Here is an 11,541-nt window from a genome sequence, read left to right on the forward strand (position 1 = left end):
AAAACCTCAGTTGTAGTGGCAGTGTACAGAGGCATATGCATTCTCTCTCTGTAAATATTATTGCAAACAGAAACAAACGTCCACTCATACTTTCACAAATCTATCAATAAGTTCAAATCATTGCTGTAAGCACCATAAATGCTGAATTAAAACAGCTGCACTGTGTAAAAGAAAAAAGTAAGAGGATTACAGTAAGCCCTATGGAACTCACACTAAGCAAATAACTATAGGCAATCAACTTCCCAATAAGGAAGGTCTTAAAAGAAGATTAAAAGAAGGCGTGTCAAAAATATAACATGATTTGTCATGATATGAAATGCTGAATTACTGAATACCTTTGTACTTTCACAGACGTTTTAGTTTTTGTGGCAGAAATGTGCTAACCAATAGTGGAAGTGGGGCACGGATTACAAATGGTGAGGGGAAAACACAATACTGCATACAGTATAATGGCCTAGGAAATAAAATCAAGTGAAGTTTAATAACACTGATCTATTACCATGAACTTTGCAATGAGAGGCATATCAATCGATGGGATGGGAAATAACATGATTTGGTTAAGTGGGGGGAAAAAACACACTGAATGAGTGCCTCCATCTGGATTCCAGGCTATGGGAACACTTTGGGGCTTTAAATGGCTTGAGGAATTTTCTTGCATTACACAAAACCATCTCTTTGCCACAAATGCATTACAATGATGTAAAATCAACTATTACCCCATTCTCTGACACACACACACACACACACACACACACACACGCGCACGCACACACACACACACACACACACACACACACACACACACACACACACACACACACACACACACACACACACACACACACACACACACACACACACACACACACACACACACACACACACACACACACACACACACACACACACAGTTGATTACCCTGTGTTGCTAATTTTAAGTGAGAGTTCAGAACATGACCCTGAGACACAGCTGCTGATAAGCTTAGGATGGGAGGGAGGAGGAGAGGTAGAGGTCATCATAGATGCCACTGCCAGTCAAGGGTCCCTTTGTTTAATTGCTGTGTGAAAGAGACAATGTTCTTGGCTTTTAACTGTAGAGAAGAACGTGTGATTGTTTTTCTTTAACTAATTATGAATGGACTGTCAGGTTAGAGTAAGTTAGTCTTGTGCGTCGTTCGTGTAAGACGTACTGTACGTGTACACACACACACACACACACACACACACACACACACACACACACACACACACACACACACACACACACACACACACACACACACACACACACACACACACACACACACACACACACACACACACACACACACACACACACACACACACACACACACACACACACACACACACACACACAGCAAAAGGCTGTTCAATCTTTCTATGTGTGTGGTGTACAAAATACACTGATATTAAGTAGCAACGTGTATTTATCATATACACTCCTTGGAGACAAACTATAATTTATTCATTATTATTATTTATAATATGCAAATATGCAAATTATAATATGTATGATAACATGTCCTCCTTACAGGGGGTGGAGGAAATAGCCAGGGTGCGTACAGCTAGGAAGCTGGTCGCCATCTTGGAGAACTCCTCCCATCCCCTCTACCCTGAGATCTTTGGTTACTGGAGTATGAGAGGAAACAACCGGTTCCGCTACCCAGGACGGAGGTGCGAAAGACTTGGAAAGTCCTTTGTGCCGGTCGCTCTCAAGCAATACAACGAGACTCAGGATGGTCACTTGCCTAGGCCTAATTGGATTACCTAGGACAACTGTTACCTTGCACTACTGGAACAAAAGTTGTACTGACTCTGACCTCTAACGGAACGTACTGTTCCCTGAGAGGGTTGCTGTGGCGTCTTGCTATGGCTCCCATTATTGCTTTAAAAGGGAAAAAAGAAAAAGAAGAAGAAATATATATTATATATATATTCTTGACTTATTTGCACTGACTTTGGTCACTTTTTTTTCTGGCCCTGCACTATTGGGTTGTGTTGGTTGTACTGTGTATTATTGCGGTGTTGATATGGCGGTGTGTAGCGAACCCAGCTGGACAGTATAGAGGTTGGAGACTTGACTGATGAGTTTTAACATTTTATTGGGTAACTCAACATAGAAACTGAAAGCAGAAAAAAAAAATACACATACAATCAGTAATGCAGAAACACATCAATAAGCATAATACATTTTCCATACAACATTAAATACATAAACCACCTTATAGAAAGATACATGCAACAATAAGACCAATAGTGCAAGCAAAACCATTATCACAAAATGTACCTTTTCCCCCCTTTCCAGCTAGGCGCTAATAGGCTGTTTGCAGTGGCATGTCCAATGTCATGGCGTCCGTGATCCAATGTCCCTTTCCATGTTTGATGTCCGTCTGTCCTTTAACCTTCTTTTCCTTTTGTATCAAACATACTTTGACATAAACCTTTACACCATGCCGTTTCCTTCAAGCCTTCCTTCTGAACTGAGGCAGCCACTCAGTGGTTTTAAACCAAGCACAGCTGAGCTGTCCTAATCAAACTCATTCCCAGCAGCTGGCACAATTTCTCCATAATAGGGACTTCCTGTCTCCACATTCACAAACAGGAAATAAAATATACATTCAAAAATAAAACCATGAATTGTGGGTCTGTTACACGGTGTGATACTTGTGTTGCATGACTGCATTGACTAGCAGTGACTGTTATGTGCACTCTTTTGTTTGGCACTGTTTGTTAAGTTATGCTTGAGTATAGCTTTTTTGTGTGTGTGACGTGTCACTTATGAGCGTTGAATGTTTCGTGGTCACTTATCGACTTATGTATCACTTCACTTCTTTTTTTTGCAATAGCTTTCGACACTTTATGTTTTATTTATCTTTTTTTGTGTTTGCCCTTTGGACTGTATACTACAGTACTCTTGTTCTCTGTAACTTGTAACCTTAACTGCTGTGCTGCCTCTGGGCAACTGAATTTCCCCCGTGGGATAATAAAGGTATCTATCTATCTATCTATCTATCTATCTATCTATCTATCTATCTATCTATCTATCATGTGCCAGTTGAGAGAGGCCTTCTGTGGCAGGTGAAACCGCAGATCTCACACCTGCCACAAGGGGGAGACAGCGAACAGGCTAGTAAATCCCATCTCATCTCCTTGGCTTTCACTTTCCCTGAATTGATTGATTGATTGAAGAATTTATTAGAAGTTTGCAATAGAAAAAAGTACAGTTTCATGACAGTACAAATCACTGGTACAAGGTCAACTAAAAGGAGATCCTAGAAAGCCGAGGCTTATTTCCACAGGAACCACACTTTAAGTATCTCATATAACATTGAAAGACAGACGGATAGAACATAGTACTTTATCTAGGATAATATCAGTTTCAAAAGCATAACATCAAATACAAAAGGCAGAATACAAAGAAAAGGGGGGGGGGGGAGCATGGGGGCTTAGTCTATTTACAAGTCACGGGTAGCTGCTGTCTGAAGGTGACGCGATACCAGACAAGGACTCCGTAATCAATGAGGGGCCCAATAAGAGCACCTCCTAGTGTCTAATTCCCTCTCCTTTATAAATATCAATGAAGGCACTTTTACAGATACCAACATTAGTGGGCTGCTTGCATACTTTCAACTGCAGAAATTCCATGAGCTTAATGTTAATCGATACAAATTGATGTACATTCAAGAATAGCTCTGGCATTGCTCCCGGCATTGCTCCCGGTGAAGCTCTGACAGACCCGTCGGGAAACGCATGGACTCGAGATTGTCGGCCCCGCCGAGCGCTCAATACTAGTGAAAATAAACAAAACCGTTTCACTACTCACCAAACCAAAGGTCGTTTTGCGCTGTTGAAAGTCTATTCTCCGCGGTGGTGAACCCCTCAGCACCCCACCTACTCTGTAAAATACATTATTTTTGGCATGAAAATGATGAAATAAAGTGCATCCAACTCGACCGCCGCTTATTTCCGGGTTGTGAACCATTGTATCTGCGGTGGCCGCTAGGTGGCCTGAGGTGTGTGCGTTTTATTTCATGACAAAAATAATGTATTTTACAGAGTAGGTGGGGTGCTGAGAGGTTTACCACCGCGGAGAATAGACTTTCAACAACGCAAAACTACCTTTGGTTTGGTGAGTAGTGAAACGGTTTTGTTTATTTTCACTAGTATTGAGCGCTCGGCGGGGCCGACAATCTCGAGTCCATGCGTTTCCCGACGGGTCTGTCAGAGCTTCACCGGGAGCAATGCGTTGAGGTGAAAGCGATGGACCAGAGCTAATTCAAGAACATGAACCACAGTTCCCTGATGGACAGGCCGTGTTGAACACTGTGGTCAGGTGTGTGACATGCCGTTTGCTCAATTCACAGTTACATTCAATACATGATAGTTCACAGTTTGATACAATGTATTATCTGGTCCGTGTTGTAGACTCTCACTGTTGTCTGCTTATTATTTGGCCTTTTTCGTGGAAAAAGAGAAGAAAGGAATGTTTAGTTTATTTCCAGTAAACAGAAGAAGGGCCATCATGTGAGACAATGGAAGACTATTGATTCATACTGATCCTATCACTTGGAATGTCTACCCTTTCTGTGAAATGGCTGCCCTAAATAGAATTCAAATCTTTTGGTTGGCCATTCCAAATTCCTGATATTGGATGTGGCATTCTAATAAGTATGGGTTATTCTAATAAGGCCTTATGTGCCACAAGGCATGACGTGGATAGATAACATTCTAATGAACTTGGTCTTTAATTCTTTAGTTTGTCCTCCCAAAAGAAAAAGAAGACAGCGCAAATCTGCTTCCTTTAACTTATAATCTACTGACTTAAGTTCTTGATGCAGGCAGCGCTGTGGCTCATAGGGAAAATCATGTCAGAAATGTAACTAAACTAGATAGATAGATAGATAGATACCTTTATTATCCCAAGGGGGAAATTTAGTTGTCCAGTTGTAGCACAGCAGTATACAGTTATTTACAAAGTTACAGAGAAGTAGGAAAAAATAGATAAGAGTAAAAAACAAGAGCAGTACAGTACCAAAAAAGAGAAGGTGCATCAATAGAGGGGGCGAATTAAATATAAGTATATATACATAAAGTGTCTTACAAAAAGAGACCAAAGCAGTCAATGCTAGTTAGTGCAACAAGTATCTCACTGTCATTGTTAAACAAGACACATACTCAGAAACTACCAACACAACCTAATAGTGCAATGTCGAAAAACAGTGCGAAAAAAACAACAGAAACAGTTCAGAGCAGAAGAAACTAGGCAGCGTGTCACCGCAAGACGCACATGAGCACTCTCCCTGGAAGGTCCTTAGAGGTCAAAGTCAATACAGCAATAGTTCCAACTTAATAGTGCAAAGTAAAAAAAAACAGTGCGAAAAAACAAAACAATAACAGCTCAGAGAAGAAGAAACTAGGAAGCATGTCACCGCAAGACGCACATGAGCACTTTCCCTGGAAGGTCCTTAGAGGTCAAAGTCAATACAGCAATAGTTCCGTCAGTCTAAGTTAGGAAGGAAGTCCTTTTCATTCGTCCGTTATGTGTCTCGTTGTACAGCTTAAGGGCAGCCGGTACAGAAGATTTTCCTAATCTCTCGCATCTCCGTCCTGGGTAGGCAAAGCGGTCGTTTCCTCTCTTACTCCAGTAGCTGGTGATCTCAAGATGGAGGGGGGTGGGAGGAGTTCTCCAAGATGGAGTCCAGCTTCTTCGCTGATCGCACCCTGGTTACTTCCTCCACCCCCTGCAGAGAGGACCCAACGACAGAGCCTGCTTTCTTCACCAGTCTGTTTAGGTTTAACGTGTCACCTGCTCTGTTGTTGCCACCCCAGCATGTTATACCAAAGAAGAGGACACTTGCCATGACAGACTGGTAGAACATCTGTAACATCCTTTTGCACACACCAAACGATCTCAGTCTTCTCAGGAGGAACAGCCTGCTTTTCCCCTTGATGTGAATCGCCTGCGCGTTGTCCGACCAGTCCAGTGAACTATTCAGGTGTACTCCGAGGAATTTGTAGTTATCCACGAACTAAACCACCTCTCCGTTAATGGTGCTTGGCACCGGGGGGACTCTCTTGGTAGTATGGAAGTCCACCACCATCTCCTTGGTCTTGCTTGAGTTGAGCCTGAGATGGTAAGCCTCGCTCCACTGCACAAAGTCCCTAACCACACCATCGTGCTCAGCCGTGTTGTCACCCGAGATCTTGCTGACCACCACAGTATCATCTGAGAACTTCTGCAGATGACAGGTCTTGGAATTGAAGCGGAAGTCCGATGTATAGAGAGTGAACAGGAAGGGTGAGAGCACAGTTCCCTGAGGGGCCCCCGTGTTGCTCACCAGCACATCAGACCGACAGCTCTGCAGTCTCACAAACTGTGGTCTTTCTGAAAGGTAGTCAGTGATCCATGCCACAAAGCCCTTGTCCACCCCCATCAGCGCAAGCTTCTCCGCAAGCAGAGCCGGTTGGATAGTGTTGAAAGCACTGGAGAAATCAAAAAACATAATTCTGACCGTGCTGCCCAGATCTTCCAGGTGGGTGAAAGCCTTGTGGAGCATGTAGGTGATGGCATCATCAACTCCAATGTCAGCCTGGTAGGCAAACTGAAGGGGGTCCTGGTGATCACTGACCGCCGGTCTCAGTTGGTTTAGAACCAGCCGTTCAAAGGCCTTCATGACCTGTGATGTCAGGGCGACCGGTCTGTAGTCATTGAGGACCGAGGGACGGGTCTTCTTAGGCACTGGTACAATGCAGGAGGACTTCCACAGCTGTGGTACCTTCCCCGTCCTCAGGGAGAGGTTGAAGAGATGCGTAAAGGGGACAGCGAGCTGCTCTGCGCAAACCTTAAGCACCTTAGAGTTGATGTTATCAGGTCCCGCTGCTTTCCTGGTGTTGACTTTTCCGAGTTGGCGCCTCACTTGCTCGGTGGTGAGAATCAGGGGAGGTGAAGGAGCAGGGGGAGGGACAGGAACAGGAGAGGGGGGTGCGGGGTGGGAGGGGGGATGCGGGGTGGGTTGGGGGGGAGAAGGTGCAGGGGAGGAAACAGGGCGGCAACCGAGGTCACCGTTTGACCCAGCAGCTGCTTGTTGAACACTAGGAGGAGCTCCGTCGAACCGATTGAAAAAACGGTTCATCTCGTTTGCCAGCTCCTCCGTGCCTGGCACAGAAGAGGTGGCAGAGCCGTACCCCGTGATCTTCCTGAAACCCCCCCACACTTGTCTTGTGTTGTTCTCCTGTAGACAGTTCTCTAGCTTAGCTTTGTAGCTCCCTTTTGCCTGGGCCTTGACTGTTTTAAGCTCCTCCACCACCACCCTCACGCCCTCCAAGTCTCCTGCATGGAACAGATCCCTTTTTCTCTTAAGGAGGTGAATGATTTCTTTTGTCATCCACGGCTTGTTGTTAGAGAAGCAACGAACCTTCTTAGTAGGAACGCATACCTTCTCGCAGAAGCAGATATAGTCAGTGATGACCTGACAAAGGCTATCTACATCATCACCATGTTCACTGAAAAATGATTCCCAGTCTGTCATTTCAAAATCAAATCTGAGTCTCTCCTCCACCTCCCCCGACCAACACTGAACTTCTCTGTTGATTGGAAGCACTCTCTTCACAACAGGAAGATAAGATGGCTCCAGTTTCACCATAGAATGGTCAGAGCCGCCCACTGGGGGGAGGGAGACACAGTTGTATGCGTTCCTAACATTAGCATACAAAAGATCAAGAGTGTTCTCACCTCTCGTTTTGCAAGTGACATACTGGGAGAAATCAGAGAGTGCATATGCGATGTTCACCTGGTTAAAGTCCCCGTTCAGCAGAATAAGGGAGCTAGGGTAGTGCGTTTGAAAGCTAGCCACAGTTGAAAAAATAGTGTCCCGAGCTACAGCTGCGCTGCCACTAGGTGGACAGTACACGGTCAACAGGACAACGCACAAGAATTCCCGCGGGAGATAAAATGGTCTCAAAACGACCCCCAGTAGTTCGATGTCTGGGTTACATATGACCTTTTTCACTGTGGCATGTTTTTCCCTGCACCAGCCTTTATTGATGTAAAGCAAAATCCCACCTGCTCTTTTCAATTTGCCATTATTTTTCATTATCTCTCGGTCTGCTCTTATCATACTAAAGCCATTTACAGAGATGGAGTTATCTGGGCATGAACTGTTCAGCCATGATTCTGTTAGACAGATGATGTTAGCATTTCTGTAATCACTCTGAGATGACATGAGAGTAACCAGTTCATCTGCATTATCAGCATCATTGAGAGATCGCACATTCCCTAACACAATAGAAGGAACGCAGTACCGAGTAGTAGGGGGAGGGGGGGGAGGGGAGGTAGAGGAGGAAGGAGAGGTATTATTATTATTTCTCCACTGGGCTCGCTTTCCCGTCTGAATTCCACTGTTTTCCCTCCTCCTCAGGGAGAGAATAATGTCATTACTGGGTAAGGAGTGTTGATCTTTTAGTGAGAGAAGTTCCTCTCTACTGTACCGTAGTCGAGCGTCACCACGCGCCGGCGAGCCGTGCGCCCCGTGCGTCATGAAAAACTGGGAGCCAAGCCAAGTATGACATAGCCTAAAGCTGTGGTTTTGTCACCCTTATAAGAAGTGTGATAATGAATGTACAAAGTGGCAGGATTATGACATGATAATTATGATTATGACAAGTCAAATCTGTGAAATTACACTTGATTTGGAGCCAAATGTGTCTGAAGACTAATTACATGCTTAGAACCTGACCACCAAATCGTGCCATGTGGACACTGGGCAGGCTGTGACAACCCAGCAACACAAGATCGCCTCACACACATACCGTATTACCTTACCAGCTTAATTCAACACATGAACATTCTGTGAAAAAGGTGAACGTTTGGCAAAGCTGATCTATAAGCTCACAACACGTCACAACGCGATAAGGTGTGAGGTTGTAGATCTGCCTCAGTGACATACAACAAAGTATATATGCTGGCTTTAAGAGTGATTAAAAGCCCATAAGGCTATAATTCTTTCCCGTTTTTCGTTTCATGCCCTCGAGCAGACTGGACTGCATTAACCCTTAACAGCTAACTGTTTACATATTTAGAAGACAGGAAGTTCAGCAATTGGAGTCACTCTCACACTCTCTGTATTGGTTTCTCTCCTGTGTGGCGCTAGTTTATGGGAGCTCTTGAACGCACGTGCACAAAACTCACCGATGTAGTCTCTTTGATCTGAAAGGTAGAAGACAAACAGAAATTGAACCTGACTTGGGCTTCATTGACCCTCACCCTGCTTTGAACAGTTTCACGCATTCAAAAAGTGGAAAAATGTTTCTCACCCAACTCATGTTGCATAAGGCATAAAGCAGTGACACATGCATGTGTCATTTCATGTGTTACAAAAATCCTTTTAACCGGAGCTATTTGGTGTGCGGGTAATTTTTGGAGCTGTGTGAAGCACAGGCTCCCTATACGTGGCTGTGTGGGTCTGTGTGTCTGTCTGTGTGTCTGTGTGTCTGTGTGTATGTAGCCTGAACTTCCTAAACTTCGGCACGCTACTAGTCCCACAGTTTTGCCACCACACACTCGCGCCATATGTCAAATCGACCGGCTTACTCGGGAATCGTGGGCTAGTAACTTGCTAAGAGAAAGGTTCAATAGTTTAATTGATATTAATTTATTAGTGAATGAATTTTCCCCATTGACTTATAATGGGAATCGCAAAAACTCACATTCAATTATTTGTCTCTCGCAAACCATAGGGGCTAGAGTTTCAAGACTTGGAGAGGAGGTTCATAATGATTTCAAGGATTAAATAAAAAATAATTGTGTCATTTGGCCGCATGGTGGCGCCATAACACCCCACTTTACGTTTTGGCCTGTAACTCTTGAACCGTAGGTCGGAAAATTAAAAATATTTTTTCCCTGGATTCCTTGGGTCATGACGCATCTCCCCATATAGACCACGCCCATTTGCGCCATGATAGATTTTCCGCCATCTTGATTTTTCTCCAAAACACACTTTTTGCTCCTTTTCCTACATATTTTCTTCAAATGTCACAAAAATCAGTACACATGATCCACACACACACACACACACACACACACACACACACACACACACACACACACACACACACAGCTCCACTTCACACGGGTGTGATTTTTTCTTCTTTTTGCCAGACCCATGAAATGGGTAGGCCTACATAAGCAAATGTCTGTCGGTCCGGGTTTTCTATATAAAGGGTATATATGATGATGACATGATGATGACATGCCTACAAAAGGCATGATGTCATAAATGATGATGACAGACAGGGGGTTGGCAGAACCGGGGTCTGGCACAACCAGGTTGACCTGGTCTAGTTTCATTAGATATGCATGTGTGTGCCATGGTATCACCTGTATGGTGCTTAGCATGACGTCAGAGCAGAGGAGGAAGCACGCACATCTCCAAAATATTTACAGGTGCTGGACCAAAAATACGCCCCATGAACAGAAGAGGAAGTCCGCACACTGTTTGTGAGCTCAAGCTCCAGGTCTTCTTCAGGTTTTTGAACCTGAAGAAGACCCACTAGGGTTGAAACGTTGTTATCTTAAATAAAGTTGTCGCTGGAGCTCACAAACAGTGTGCCGACTTCCGCTTAGCACGGGGGTCAGCAACCCGTGGCTCTAGAGCCGCATGCGGCTCTTTAGCGCCACCCTAGTGGCTCCCTGGAGCTTTTTAAAAAAATTATGAAAAAGAAAAAAAGATGGGGGAAAAGAAATTGTATTTTTTGTTTTAACGATTTTTTTATCGTCACTGTCGGGCAGAAACCTTGTATCTCCAAGTTTCAAATTTGTATGTTTTTTTTCGCAAAGCAAAGCCCTGCTTCATCATACAAGACTGACGCACAAAAGTAGTGAAAACAGCAGATCTACAAGCACACAACGCCTCGCGGTGCGAGGCGTTGTGTGCTTGTAGATCGGCTGTTTTCACTAGTTTAGTAGTTAATTTTTTAAATGATAAATACAAAACGAAGTTTTGGACATACAAGGTTTCCACCTGACAACAACAATTTATAAGGCTTTTATAATTTTTTGCGGCTCCAGACAGATTTGTTTTGGGGTTTTTTGGTCCAATATGGCTCTTTCAACATTTTGGGTTGCCGACCCCTGGCTTAGCATGACGTAACAGCTGCTTCTGGCGACCACATGAGGGGTGATGATCACACACATACTTTTTCTTCAATGAGCGCTGGTATTTTATATGCTGCTGAAAGAAACGGGAGAGAAACAATGCGCCCAATTGATTAATGGGGAAAGTAAAAGTCATAAGTCATAGTGATGTGCTGGCGAAACCTTTACAACCGGTTTGGGCTCTGCTTATCATATCTACCATCTAAACACAAACAAGTCTGTTTTCCCGTTCATCATAGTGAACGAATCAACCCTTTCCGCATTGCTAGTTTCCAATTCCACACAATGGAAAGATTATTTATAAGAAACCGAGGGTTGTCATGGTTACAGTGGATAAGATGGTAGACGTGTAAGTTGCGTGGGTGGCT

The sequence above is a fragment of the Nannobrachium achirus genome (assembly GCF_963921795.1).
Source record: "Nannobrachium achirus genome assembly, chromosome: 14".
NCBI classification, from domain to species: domain Eukaryota; kingdom Metazoa; phylum Chordata; class Actinopteri; order Myctophiformes; family Myctophidae; genus Nannobrachium; species Nannobrachium achirus.